The sequence below is a fragment of the Carlito syrichta genome, unplaced genomic scaffold (genome assembly GCF_000164805.1).
Source record: "Carlito syrichta isolate Samal-C Ts95f unplaced genomic scaffold, Tarsius_syrichta-2.0.1 Scaffold302053, whole genome shotgun sequence".
In the NCBI taxonomy this organism is placed as follows: domain Eukaryota; kingdom Metazoa; phylum Chordata; class Mammalia; order Primates; family Tarsiidae; genus Carlito; species Carlito syrichta.
The window spans coordinates 975,212-985,921 of record NW_007246149.1 but is presented as its reverse complement, the minus strand read 5'-3'; the positions used below and the strand labels follow the sequence as shown (position 1 = coordinate 985,921).

Here is a 10,710-nt window from a genome sequence, read left to right as displayed (position 1 = left end):
TATATACACTAAGTCCATCCAGGTTGCTGCAAAGTTCATGATTTTGTCCTTCTTTATGGTTGTGTAATATTCCATTGTGTATATGTACCACATTTTTTAATCCAGTCCTCTTTTGATGGGCAGCACGGTTAGTTCCATGTTCTTGCTATTGTGAACAATGCTGTGATAAACATATGTGTACAGGTATCTTTTTTATCAAGTGATTTGAGTTCTTCTGGGTATATTTCCAGTAGGGGGCTTGTGGAGTCATATGGAAGGTCAATTTTTAGAACTTTTGGGAATCATCACACTGTTTTCCACAGAGGCTGTACTTATCTTATTTAATCTTAACAATGGCCCCCTGCCAATACAGCAGACATGTTCATTCCCATATTTGGAGGAGAAAAACAAAACTTCAGAGAGAGTCTGTGACAGAATGCACATCTGGTTCCAGGTAAAGAGATTTGAAGCTTTAGGTCTAATAATATCATCCTCCAAAAGAACATACAAATGAAGCCACTTTTCACCATCCCCATAATCCGCAACATGGCCCAACTTGTCATCTTTCATGTAGACTCTAACGTGAGACCTCTCCTGCCTCTGTCCTTCCTCTGAGAGCCTGCACTGCCAGTCTGGTTTTTTAATATCATGTCTCAGGTCACGTGCCCGCTATGCATGGAACCCTCCAATGGCGTCTCATACCAGCTCCTCACCGTGGCCTAAGGACCTCCCTGGTCCATCTCCTAAGCATCGTTCCAGCTTCAGGTGGGGCCAGCTCTCTGTTGCTAAGCATAGTAGACTCATCCCACCTGAGAGCTGCTGTGTGAGCTCTTCTATGAGCCTAGAATGAGTCCCCATGTCCCCAGGGCACCTCACCATTCAGGCCCAGTTCACACGTCAAGTCCTGGGTCTTCCTTGACCAAATCCCTCTTCAGCACCATATCACCTGCTGGTGTTATTTAACAGCATAGCTATTTGAAATGATCTTGTTTATTTTCTCTTGTCCCTCTCCATACACGTGTCTTATTCCCTAGTATCCTTTATCCCTAACATCTTGACCCATATGTAATTGACATGCAATATAATCTTTTGAATGAATTAACAAATAATATGCTGGGTGCAGTGATTCACTCCTGTCATCCTCGCACTTTGGGAGGCCAAGGTGAGAGGATTGCTTGAGCCCAGGAGTTCAAGACCAGCCTAGACAGCACAGACTTTATCTCTACCTAAAAAAAAATTAGCCAGGCATAGTGATGCACACCTGTAGTCTCAGCTACTCAGGAGATTGAGGCAGAAGGATCTCCTGAGCCCAGGAATTCGAGGATATAGTGATCCATGATTGTGCCACTGCATACCAGCCTGGGTGACAGAGACTCCAACTCAAAATATATATATGGTAGACAATTTTATATCTACATAATAGATCTAACTATTTAATTGAATGATTACAAATCTTGTATCTTATTAATTTCCTACTGCTGGATAATTAGGGTGTTTGCAATTTTTTGCTATAATAAACCGAAGAAAAACATTCACCTTTGTTCTTCTATCCTTGTGCAAGTCTTACTGTAGGGCCAATTAGGAATGCAGGCTTTGAGTTTTGATAGCTACTATTAAATAATACAGTTATCCTTTTAATCTTCCTTTGGCATATCAGGGTCAAAAGTATGGTTGGTTTGTGGTTTTTTTTTCTAGATTTGTACATTTTTTTCCACTACCTTCCTCTTTTAATAAATATCTACTATTAATCCATAGAAATAAAGCCTTTTATCTACAAAAATAAAAGATATAACAGTTTTCCTTTTTATCACGTGACCAAAATTCTAGAGTGACAATTGATAATTTGTCACGAGTCCATATTATGCTCAGGAGTAAGATATACTTAGTAAACACTGTGCAAAATTTGTGAATTTTTAAAAAATTATTATAATTTTTTTTTTGTAGAGACAATATCCGTCTATGTTGCTCAGGTTGGTCTCAAACTCCTGGCTTCAGGTAATCCTCCCGCCTTGGCCTTCCAAAGTGCTGGGATTACAAATGCGAACCACCACGCTCAGCCATGACCCTTTTTTAAAACAAGAAGTCTGTAAGAAAATGTCAACATTTTCAATAGTCTATTGAGGCTGTCATTCTTGCTGGTTTCGTTATGCCGCCCAGTCGTCGCTTAACAGTATTTAAATCACTTGGAAAGACTCTAGTCTGTAAATCTGATTTTTATTGCTTTTATAATTACCCCCCTAGCTGACTGAAAAAGAAAGGAAACTGTAATACTTGAAGAATTAACAAAATTGACTCCATTATCGTGCCCAATTAACTCTTCTCATTTCTGCTGCTGAGAAAAATGCCTCTAGGGCTTTGCCAATCAGGTTTAAATCTTAGGTAAATCCAAATTGTCATTTAAAGTAGTCAAAAGAAAATTAAGTGTCAATATGGCCTCACACTTGCCCTGCTGAGAGCTGGCTCTCTCCAATTTCAGTCTCTCAGTTTCTTTTCAGGAATGTGTTTTAAATCTCAGGGAATATAATCTTTTGTGATTAGACCTATCCTACTTTTGAAGAAAGTTCTCTGCAACCATGCTGAGGTTGCCCATTAGTGCCTACACAACATGGCAGTGCCCTAACCCCCTTCCCCTGATGTGGGGTGTCTTTTGGTCACCTCACAATAGGTGTAATGAAACCATATTGCATTTGTATTTGTGATAGAAGCATTATAGCTCACCCCAAAAATTTGGAGTTAACCAAAGTTCCATTCAACTGGTTGTTTGCTCCTCCATGAAACTGGAAGAAAATATTAAAACCAGCAGGGTGTGGTAGCTCACGCCTATAATCCCAGCACTTTGGGAGGTGGAGGTGAGAGGATTGTCTGAGCTCTGAGGTTCGCAACCAGCCTGAGCAACATGGCGAGACCTCGTCTCTACAACAAATCAAAAAAATTAGTTGGGCATGGTGGCGCAGGTCTGTGGTTCAAGCTCCTTGGAAGACTAAGGCAACAGGATCACCTGAGTCCAGCAGGTCGAGGCTGCAATGGCTATCATCATGCCACTGCATTAAACCCTGGGTGACAGAGTGAGACTTTAACTAAAAAGAGAAAAAAGAAAAAGAAAAACCAGGATTTCAGTGCTTAATATTTGGTTCCTATATACGAGATACATTTTTTGTATTGTTTTTTAAAAATTTTCTCAAAAAATTTTTACTTACAAACATGTAAGTTTTCTAGGTGACTTAATTATAAGACACAAAGCCATCTTACACAAAGCCATAAGTAATTTGGTATTCTTTTAACCTTCCTTTGGTATATTAGGGCCAAAAATGTGGTTGGTGGGGTTGGTTGATTTCTTTGCTGTTTTTCTAAGTTTCAATATTGTATGCTAGAAGTAGCCACCACTTTAAAATGGTTCCAAAGTGTTTTGGCCTTTCCTGGTCATGTATGCCTCGAATCTTATTCCCTGCTATTGAGTGAACACAGAAATGAAGTAAATTACTTCAAAACTGTCCCATAGACAGGAGGGTCAACACTTGGGTCATCACAGGAGTCCAGGACCATCCAGTGTTTAAAGACTTCCCGATAGGATGCTGGGAATTTGCCACAGCTGGGAGAGATGTAAGCTGAATTTCTCCCGATGACCAAACATTCAAAGGAATGGGTCCTTTGGACATAAAAATTCCATTTTCCATTTGTAAAGAAAACCCAGAAATTTACTTTTTCTCTGCCTTTAAAGTTCTGACTGTGCTTAGAAAATGATCTTTACTCATGATCCACAATAGTCCTGGATCATTTTTAATAATATCCCTGAAACATGAACATTTTTATCTTTCATTTTGAAGCCTCTCGGGCTGGCAGGGGAGCCGCTGCAGCAGCCACACACCTCCCGCCAGGGCCTCCCCCTAACCCATCGCCCAGCCCAGGGGGGCCCCCAGCAAGGACTCCTCTCCAGCCTCTTCACCTACAGCCCACAGTGCCAGCCCGTGCTCCTGAAGACGCTGAAAATGAATCTGTATGTCGAACTTCTACTCGATACTATGAAGCACTCAGGTTGTGCAGTTGACAAAGACAATTTTCTTGTGAAGATCGTAATGGAAATGTCAGTGGGGGTTTCGATGCTTCAACATCTCAGGTTGTTTTGTGGCAGAATAATATCTGAAATCAAGCCCACATGCACAGAGTGGTCACCCACACGTTCATTCATGCATTTGATCATCGTGGAACCCATGTCAACTGGTCCACCAACGTCTGACATTTGGCCCGCTCAGAGGTTCGAGCTGCTAACCTTAGCAGAGACTGCTCACTGGCAAACCAAATATTCAGGTTTTGCTTTGGATTGAAGCGACACCATAAGACTTGTGTGTGAGACAGAGCCATTCTTTCTATTCTGGTTGTTAAGAACATCAGCAAAGAAGTAGTTTAGAAGACTGTTGATGAAGTTTTTGAATCTTATTTCAATGACCATGAACCTTTTGGAAGGATCCCACATAGCAAGAGTTATGCGAGATACGCTCATAGGGACTTTCAAAATCTTAATTGATACTATTCAAATATGGGAAGACAATGATGTTTTGTATGTCAGGGCTTCAGTGGTCATGAGAAAAAAAATATGACTTTCAAGTGAGCAAACATGTAAAACTTAAACAATCAATTCAGTATGGATAAAACACAGAAGATTGTGATTCTAGCCTATAAGTAGAAAAACTAACTGTGAAAATGAAAAAAATGAAACTGCCTTAAACTCCATGGCAAAAATAGTATCCTTGTAGCTAAACATTTGATAAATAAGATAAACAAATCACATTTTTATGTTTAAAAAAAAAGAAAATTATTTCCATTCATCATGAAGGCATTTTACCAGGTGCCTCCAAAATTCTCTCTTGCTCTGGTCTCTGCTCTGGTCTCTCTTGCTCTGGTCTCTGATGTTCCTTTGTGCTCAATGAGCATTTGGTAAGCGTTTATTATGCACCAATGACATACTAGATGTCTTGAGATATTTCAAAGAAAAGGCCAGGCCAGGCACAGTGCCTCATGCCTACAATCCTAGCACTTTGGAAGCCCAAGGTGGGAGGATTGCCTGAGTCCACGGGTTCAAGACCAGCCTGGGCAACTTGGCGAGACCTCATCTCTACAATAAATCAAAAAATTAGCCGGGGCTGGTGGCATGCTTGTAGTTCCAGCTACTTGGAAGGCTGAGGCAGAAGGATTGCCTGAGCCCAACAGGTCGAGGCTACGGTGGCCATGAGCATGCCACTGCAATCCAGCCTGGGCGACAGAGTGAGACTCTGACTCAAATAAATAAATAAAAAGAAAAGGCCATGGGGAAGTTTAACTACCTGCTTTCAGGATCATTTTATTCCTATGCACACTGTGTGAGTAGTGCCTTTTAAAGTTCCCCAGCCTTATCAGCTGGCAACCTTTCACCTAAAAGTGTTCAAACATGTTTCCATGTTCCTGGCAGAGCCCTGTTATCACAGAGTCCTAAGTCTTTATTAACTGCCAGAATCATATCAGAGAATCTTGACTCTTTCGCTTTTCTTGCGAAACTTCGGGTTGACTTTTTAGGTAGGAAAATTACTGAGAACCTACCATCTGATCCTCACAACAGCACAGTGATCCTAGAGAGACAACACTGCAATGTTTCAGCACCACAGGAAACTTTTCTGAACATATGGTGCTCACAGATATTATTGGCTAATGAGAGAGACAGACAGTTCTAATAAAGCGGAAGTGATAGGAGCTTTGGGGCCCAGAGGATGCATCTCTGCTTCAGAGAGGATTCAAAGGCTTTTTTTATTGTTTTGTTTTGTTTTGTTTTTTTAGTTGGAGTGTCACTCTGTGGCCCAGCCTGAAGTGCAGTGACACAGTCATAGCTCACCACAGCCTCGGACCTCCTGGACTCAGGCGATCCTTCAGCCTCAGACTCCCACATAGCTGGGACTACAGGCTCATGCCACCATGCCTGGCTAATTTTTTTATTTTGCATAGAGATAAGGTCTCACTATATTGCTGCTCTGGAACTCCTGGGCTCAAGCAATCCTCCCACCTCTCAAAGTGCTGGGATTACAGGCGTGAGCCACTGCGACTGGTCCAGGAGGGGTATTTGATAGAACAGGACAGGACCTGAACTGAAGTTGAAACAAGGAGTACACATTGATTGACTACACAGAGAGGTGTAAGCAGAAAGAGTAAACGTGCATTCCAAACAAAGGAAACAACAGTTACTCAACAAATATTTGTGTTAGGCACTAGAGACTCAGTGTGCCAATATAATACATTAATTATATTTATGTTCAGGGTTACAAAGGCACAGAACAGATTACAGCCTAGCTACCGCTACTTCTGAGCACGCCTCTGTTGCCAGGTGAATGTTCTAAGCACTTTATAATTTCTCACAACTGTTTAGGAAACAAGCACAGAGAGGCTAAGTTGCTTAACCACGGTCACACAACTGGTGAAGAACAGAACCAGATTCAAATCCATGACTCCCCCGTGAAAAGATAAAAAACTTTCCCCCAAGTAAAGTTTTATCAAATGGTTATTGAATAATTAGTAGAATTTAAGCAGGTAAAAAGATGGGACAAGGTCGTGCCAAGGAAAGTTCAGCCTTGGAGAGGTGAACTCCCCGACCACAGTGTCCAGCACCATGTCTGTTACAGAAATGCTGCCCTGAGCGCTCATAGAAGTGAGGCTGCAGGGCTTTGGGATTTTCCTCCAGGAACAAAGAAAGCCCAGTGAGAAGCTTTAAGAAGAACAAGATTACATTGGTACTTTTGAGAGACCACTGTCTCTGTTGAACAGAGGACGCATTGCTGGGGACAAGCATGGGGGCAAGAACACCGATCGGAAAGCGGTTTGAGGGATGCGAGTACGATGCGGTGATGGCTTCCATGCTGGTGGAAGGAGTAGATGGATTTGAACGATATACAGGAGGCAAAAAATAAAATGAGGAGGCGACACTAAAAAAGGCAACAGGAGGAGAAGCAGGTTTGCAAGGCAGAGCATGACCTGGTCACGTGGTTCCATATGTCCCTGTGAAGTGTGAGGATTGGAGTGGGTGGGATTCTGGAGGGGAGACCTAAGAGGAGAAGGTGAGCCTGGCCTTAGCTCTTTGTTTTCTGTGCACATTGTATCTGTGTGTGTGTGTCTGTGTGTGTGTGTTGCAGATATAAAAAGATACATATATCTTTTTATTTTTGGAATATTTTAGATTTACAGAGAAGTCCCAAGGGTGGTGCAGAGTATCTGCATACTCTTCACCCCTAGTTGTCCCTCATGTTGACATCTTACATCACCAGGGTATATTTGTTAAAACTAGGAAACCAGCTTTCAGACATTATGCTACCTAAACTCCAGATTTTGTTCCGGGGTAGCCCATTATATTTTGGTCATCGTGTTTTCTTAGGTACTTCTTGGTTGACACAATTTTTCTGTCTTTCTTTGTCTTTCATGATGTTGATTATTTGTTTGGGGTTTTGTTTTGGTTTTTTTTAAAGACAGGGTCTTGCTTTGTTGCCCAGGCTGGTATGCTGTGGTGCCATTATAGTTCACCGCAGCCTCCAACTCTTGGACTCAGGTGATCCTCCCCTCTCAGCCTCCCAAGTAGCTGGGACTGCAGTGCGTGCCGTCATACCTGGCTAGTATTTTTAAACTTGATTTGTTTTTTTGTGGAGAATGGTCTCACCATATTATCCAGGCTGTTCTCGAACTCTTGGCTTCAAGTAATTCTCCCACTTCAGCCTCCCAAGTACCTGGGACTGCAGGTGTGTGCCACCATACCTGGTTAATATTTTTAGTCTCGTTTTGTTTTGTTTTGTAGAGAATGATCTCACTATATTGCCCAGGCTGGTCCCGACCTCCTAGTTTCAAGTAATCCTCCCACCTCAGCCTCCCAAAGTGCTGGCATTGCAATTGTGAACACCCATGTCTGATCTGACATTGACAGTTTTGAGAAATACTGGTCAGATATTTTGCAGACTGTCTCTTAATTTGTGGTTTTCTCATCATTAGATTGGAACATTAAAAGATTTTAAGGCCCATGCTTGATGGCTCACACCTAAAATTCTACAATTTTGGGAGGCCCAGGAAGAGGACGGCTTGAGCCTAGGAGTTCAAGATGAGGCTGGGCAACATAGTAAGACCTCATCGCCACAAAAAAATCCAAAAATTAGCCAGGCAGCGTGGTGTACACCTGTAGTCCCAGCTGCTTAGAAGGCTGAGGCGGAAGAATTGCCAGCCTGAGACCAGGAGATCAAAGCTACAGTGAGCCAAGTCACGCCATTGCACTCCGCCCTAGGCGACAGAGCAAGACTTCGACTAAAAAATAAGTTTTTAAGTATGGAAATAATACTGAAAATGTATCAATTAAGAAACAGAACTCTGTACATTGAGAAAGAACTAAGATGTTGCTTACTGATTACATGGAGATAATCTCTGCAATATGAGACTAGCAGCGGTTTCTAAATTTTCATCTTTGTTACTCCATCTTTTTTGAATACATGGAAGGCTGAGGCAAAGGATCGCCTGAGCCCAGCAGGTCGAGGCTCCGGTAGCCGTGAATGTGCCACTGCACTCCAGCCTGGGTAACAGAGTGAGACTCAGAGTCAAAAAAAACAACCAAAAAAGATTGATTTTTTTTTTATTTAAAAATAAAAACTGGCAACAAACACATAATATGTCAACAGTGGTTAATTCTGGGCGATTAAAATATGGATGATTGTTATTCTCTTCTCTTGGATTTTTCTCTATTTTTAAAAATTCCAAAAGTAAAAGAGAAAAACAAAAAGGAGGAAAAAATAATCGTAGAGAATGGGAATGAGGAGAGCAAACCATCTGCTGTGACACTCACATTTCTAAAACATTTAAAATGTGAAGCTTTCACTCTCACCAAAATACTTGTCTTTTTTTTTCCAAATGTTTAAACTTGCAGAATAGTATATTTAATTTTGGATCAACTCAAGAATCACTGGTTCTTATGTGTATTGCACTGCTTCGCATATTTGACAATAAAGTGTTAAAGGAAATTATAGCAGAGAAAAAAAATCCCAACGCTATCACACCAAAAAAACAATGATATGGTAATAGTAAAGTCCAAACTTGAATACCATAGCTTATGTTTCTTTAAATTAATTAAGGGTCTCAGCCGGGCACAGTGGCTCACATTTGTAATCTCAACTGAAGGTTGGTAGGCTGAAGCAAGAGGATTGCTTGAGGTCAGGGGTTCGAGACCAGTCTGAGCAACCTGGCAAGACCTTGTTTCTACAATGAATCAAAAAATTAGCCAGGCATGGTGGCGCATGCCTTTGGTTCCAGCTACTTGGAAAGCTGAGGTGGAAGAATTGTCTGAGGCCAGAAGGTCGAGGCTGTGGTGGCTGTGAGTGTGTCATTGCACTCCAGTCTGGGCGACAGAGTGAGGCTCCAACTCAAAAAAAAAAAAAAAATTATTAAGGACCTCAATGTCTATGTGTTCTTACTAAGTGCCTAAAATGCAGTTGTAGCATTTGACACCCAGGATCCATCTAAGTGAACACAAATTCACCAGTTAATTGATGCTTTCAGCAGATATCTTGTGAACACCTACTACTGTAGGCAAGGAACTTTCCTGAACGCATTGCAGGGGCATCATAGCCCCAGCAAGACACAGATTTTTGAAAGGAAGACTGACCTGAAGCTCTGTCAGTATCTACATTCAGCAGGTGTCTAAGAATATCATAGTACACTATAAGGTGAATAAAGCAGCATCCATTCTGACCCTGCTGCCTGAGAGTTTGCAAGCTTTCTACAATGGCCAGGTGTAGCTGATCATTACCATTATAATGGCCGGATTCTTCCTGATCTCACAGAAATTTTTGGAATTCTACCACTTTAATTATTATCCTGAGTCAAAATAGGTTATTCACCTCAGTGGGTGAGAAACTTGTATTTTAACTCAGTAAAGGTAATGTAATGTTTGGACCATAACAATTTCCCAATTCCATCTTTTTTTTTTTTTTGAGTCAGAGTTTCACTCTGTTACCCAGGCTGGAGTGCAGTGGCATACTCACAGTCACCACAGCCTTAACCTGCTGGGTTCAGGCGATCCTTCCACCTCAGCCTTCCAAACAACTGGAAATACAGGTGCACACTACCATGCCCGGCTAATTTTTTTTATTTATTGTAGAGACAAGGTCTCACCAAGTTGCCCAGACTGTTCTTGAACCCCTGGACTCAAGCAATCCTCTCACCTAGGCCTCCCAAAGTGCTGGGATTACAGGCTTGAACCACCACGCCCAGCCCATTTTTTTTTTTTTTTTTTTTAGTCAAGGTCTCGCTCTGTCACCCAGGCTGGAGTGTAGTGGTGTGATTGTAGTTCACTACAGCCTTGAACTCCTGGGCTTAAGCAATTCTTCTACATCAGCCTCTTGAGTAGCTAGGACTACAGGTATGCCCTACTATGCCCAATTTTTGTTTTGTTTTGTTTTAAGAGTTAGGGTCTTGCCTCAAGTGGTCCTCTTTCCTCAGTCTCCCAAAGGGCTGGTAAACTACCACGCCTGGCCCAATTTCATCTATTAGTTTTAGTAGACAATCTTTTGCCTTAAATTGATCTATTAAGAGCTGAATTGAATGTACTTTTTTTAGACATGCTATTTTTGTGGTATTAAGAATAAAATAAGCCGGGCTTGGTGGCTCAGCCTGTAATCCCGTGCTTTGGGAGACTGAGGTGAGTGGATTGCCTGAGCCCGCGGGTTCGAAACCCACCTGGGCAACTTG

The 10,710-nt window shown here is 41.8% G+C and overlaps 1 pseudogene; it reads left to right on the top strand.

Moving 5' to 3' along the window:
* The first annotated feature begins 525 nt into the window (after positions 1-525).
* On the top strand, positions 526-4,528 carry LOC103258287 (annotated as a pseudogene).
* The last annotated feature ends 6,182 nt before the right edge of the window (positions 4,529-10,710 follow it).